The sequence below is a fragment of the Silene latifolia genome, chromosome Y (assembly GCF_048544455.1).
Source record: "Silene latifolia isolate original U9 population chromosome Y, ASM4854445v1, whole genome shotgun sequence".
NCBI lineage: Eukaryota > Viridiplantae > Streptophyta > Magnoliopsida > Caryophyllales > Caryophyllaceae > Silene > Silene latifolia.
Window position 1 is genome coordinate 450,123,954 of NC_133538.1, and position 4,350 is coordinate 450,128,303.

The 4,350-nt window shown below is 43.6% G+C and overlaps 1 non-coding gene across 1 annotated transcript; it reads right to left on the reverse strand.

Annotated features, from left to right (window-relative positions):
* Positions 1 to 2,165: 2,165 nt before the first annotated feature.
* On the reverse strand, positions 2,166 to 2,272 carry LOC141636669 (small nucleolar RNA R71). Its single transcript, XR_012541268.1, has one exon. It is a non-coding gene; the product is annotated as a small nucleolar RNA R71 (small nucleolar RNA).
* Positions 2,273 to 4,350: the final 2,078 nt, after the last annotated feature.

Here is a 4,350-nt window from a genome sequence, read left to right on the forward strand (position 1 = left end):
ATGTAGTTTATGCTACATTTCTCCCTATTTCCGTCTACTTCCGTATTTTTGTACATTATTGCAGAAATGTGAAGAATCCAGCGGAAATCGAGCTAAATCCGTCCCCGAGTATCCTACATTGCATTTGACGTGAAGTATTCGCTTAAGGAACGAGCTTGGTGCGCAATTCAAGGCCCAAAAGACAAATCCACAAGATTTTAGAAGTCAAGTATCAGCTCAAGCAGTCGATCGACCACTACCATCAGTCGATCGACCAACCTGCGTTTCGAAGCTATCAGACATCGAAGAGCGATCGATCGATCGCCATGCTTAGTCGATCGACCGAGTTTCATTGTCCCGACGAGAATTAAAAGATCGAGGAACTTGAAGCCCATTATGTTTAGGTTTTGATAATAAGTGTTACGTATGTTTGCTATATAACGTAACCTAGAACATCAGATACAGGCATCCAGTTTTGATCCAATTTTTATCTAAGTTTTACACAGTAACATTCTGTTTTTATTAGGGTTCGGAATATTGTTTTAGCATTGGATTTCGTTCTTATTCTTAATCATTCCTCTGCAATCTCGGTATTCTTCTGCCTTATTTGAATTCACTCTTATTTCGTTATTAGTTTAGAATTGCTAGTTAGGTTCCCGAAACCGTTTTATCGCTTTATGTTAATTGTTTGTTCTACTATTTTTAGCATGAATTCAGTAGTCTTTATCGTCAATATTATTGTTATTTTCGCCATAGCCATGAGTAGCTAAATCAATTATGCTAGGATGTAGGGGAATTATAGCGGAGGCGGCGTAGTATTAATTTGGACTAAAATCACGTGTCAGTCTATCGACTGCCATACCTGGTCGATCGACTGACCACGTGAGGTTACCTTTCGTTTTAATTGATTTTAATGTTGTATTTAACGAATCGAATGCATGCGACCAGTTAGATGCTTAATTTATGACTGACCCATTAGATCGAAAGATAGGGAAAGTTGTTAGATCACCAATTGAAATGACTAAACTGCGCTGAGATCGAAAGATAGGTAAAGTTTAGATTATTAGTCACTTTTCAGACGAGAGTCGATTAGTGATATTAGGGACTTATAGCGAGATCGAAAGATGCTATCTGTTAAGAGTGGACCGAGAGGACCTCTTGTTTCCCGCCTCACATGTGTTCGATTTAGACCTGTTTAGTATGCTGCTGCCGAAGCTATAACGAACCGACCATCCTAGTACCTCTTTTTATACTTGATTTCATCCGTTTGCTTAGTTCACTCTACTTTATTGCTCATTAGTTATAGATCAATTCAATCAAACCCCCACCTTATTGTTACCTTAGACCAAATTTAAACAACTAGAAATTACGTCTGCCTCTCTGTGGTTCGACCCGACTGCCGCTAGCTATAGTTGTAGTTGGAGATTATAAATTTATTTTTGGTACTCACAACGACGTGTATCAAATTTTGGCGCCGTTGCCGGGGAGGCAATTGTTCTAATTTTTAGTTGTTTTTATTCAGTCTTTCTTTAGTTTAAGGGACTTCCGTTCCTTAAACTTTTCTTATATTCTTTTTGTAGTTTCTTCTTATGCGCAGGTCACAGGGTGGTGAACTAGTACCATTAAATCCTGAGATCGAGAAATCCTTGCGCGAGTTGAGACGATCACAAAGGGTATTACCGACAGAGGAAGAGCTGAGTACTCTGTCAAGCTACTACGAGAACGCTCTGTTCGAAGGAGATCCACCTACATCTCCTGCTTCAATTTCTTCAGCTGAGACAGTTACTTCTCCAGAAATCCCAGTCATGGCTGAAGAAGCAACCATTGCTAGTCACTCAGAGCCTACAGCTGCGAATCTCTACAAAGGATTTGAACTACCTGGGGAGGCAAGAAAATTCGAGCCAAATCCTTCCTATATTAACCTGGTTGAGAGAAACCAGTTCGGAGGAGCTGCAAATGAAGATACAGCCAAGCACATGGAGATTTTTATTGATTATTGCTGCTCTATACCCCCGCCGGCCGGTGTGACCCAAGATCAGATCAAGGAGACCATGTTCATTTTCTCCCTTCGTGATGCTGCAAGGGAGTGGTATAGAGATCTGGACCGAGCCACTCATGGGATCACCGACTGGAATTCCTTAGCCGTGGCATTCTACAAAAAGTACTTCTCTGCCTCGAAGACGAATGCCATTAGAGCTCAGATCACGAGCTTTAAACAAGGGCCTGATGATAACTTTCATGAAGCATGGGTCCGTTTCAAGAAACTGGTGCGAACCATACCGCACCATGGGTTCGAAAAATGGAGTCTTTGCAATCAGTTCTATAATGGGCTGTATGACGATCAGAGGGCTATTTTGGATGCTGCAGCCAATGGCCGATTTGCTGAGAACATGGGAGAGACTAAGGGGTGGAAGATCAATAATGATTTGGCCACTCATAAGGCTGAATATGGGAATTCGAGAGGAAACCGGAGGAGAGCCGCTCAGCAATCTTCCTCTCGTTGCGCACTAGAAGCTCTCACTGCAAGGTTTGACAAATATGAGTTGGGAGGAGCTTCTAAAGGAGGGATGTACCATGTTAACGCTGTTTCAGACGGTCCTTTCGTCTGTAGAAGATGTGGAGCTGAGGGGCATATCTCAGAAAATTGTTCTGTCTCCTTTGAGTCTTGTGCTGCCTTTCAACACTATAGGCAGACAAACACGTACTATGAGCTGAATGTCCACCCCAACTTGAGGTGGAGTATCCAGAATGTCCTGAATCCGACTCAACCTCCACAACAGCAGCAGCAGCAAGCTTATGTGCCCCCTCATCATAAGCAACAACAATACCAAAAGCCTCCCTATGTGCCGCAGCAGCAACAATCCCAGAATTCCGATTTTACTGAGTTTAAGAACTTGCTGCTGAAGGATTCCCAAGCTAGAGAGGCTGGGATGAAGCTACTAAAGAGCTAAATTGCTCAATTGGCTAGTAAGAGTACCACTCGAGCTTCCGGACACTTACCGACTAGAACTGACCAGAAAGAGACCCTGAATGCCATTACTTTGAGGAGTGGGTCTACCCTGGAGGGGCCTGCTATGGTCGAGGATGCCCCTGAAAAGAATGAGGCGGAACCGAGTCAAAAGAAAGCTTTAACGAAAAATAACAAGAACAAGGCGTCTACCAGGTACATCAGTCGATCGACTGATATACCCGGTCGATCGACTGATATGCGGGTTACAGGAGCTTCTGGAACTGTACACCTCAGTCGATCGACTGAGCAAGGTGGTCGATCGACTGAGGCCCCTGCTGATATTGAGAAATTTCGTCCTTCAATCCCCGATAATTTGAGAGACCATTTGTTCCGGGGTTCGACAACTCCGAAAGTATTGGGGCAAGATCCGAGTGCTGATGGGTCCATCCCGATTCCGAAGTTCGACCCAATGTCGGTCAATGGATCACATTTGAGACGGTCTGAGGAGGGTTCAAGTTTCAATAAGGAGAAGGTGGTGGACTTTCAGCCTAAGTCCAAGGATGCCGGCATGCGAGACTTAGAGGAGAGGTCTAAGGTACTTCTCTCAGCCCCGTATCCAGAGAGACTAGTGCCGACAAAGGAACAGGTATCTTTCAATAAATTTTAAAAGGTTATTCGTAGTTTGAATGTACAAGTTCCTTTCCTTGAGTTGGTCAATCAAGTGCCTGCCTATACTAAATTCATGAAACAACTCTTATCTAAGAAAAAGTCACTTGAAAATGTGCATACTGTCGCATTAACCAAAGAGTCATGCTCTTATTTGTCTCACACTGCACCCCATAAGTTAGAGGACTCGGGTAGCTTTTCTGTTCCTTGCAATATACCTACCTTCTCTATTGAGAAGGCATTATGTGACTTAGGAGCTAGTATAAGCGTCATGCCTTTGAGTCTAGCTAGGAAGCTAAAACTAACTCGATTTGCAGTGACAGACATGATAGTACAGATGGCTGACCGATCTGCGGTCCAGCCAATAGGAGTCTTAGAGGACATCCCTGTCCAAATAGGGAAGTTTTTCTTCCCCGTCGACTTCGTGGTACTTGACATGCCTGAGGATGCCCATATTCCCATTATTTTGGGTAGGCCATTTCTGCACACTGCTGGTGCAGTCATAGATGTTGGTCTAGGTACCTTGACTTTTAAAGTAGGCAAGCACTCTATTGTTTTTGCCCTGCCGTCTAAGAAAAAGGACCCCATGTGGCCTGTGACTTGTAATACGGTTTCTGACAAGAAATCGTACTTTGTGCTTCCTGATATACCTATCTCTATTCCTGTTGTAACCCCTCCGCCCCAGATTGGGAGCAAATTGGAGGAAGATTTGTCTATTTCTGATGTCGCAGGAGCTGGTTTGGGGAAGGAAGAGT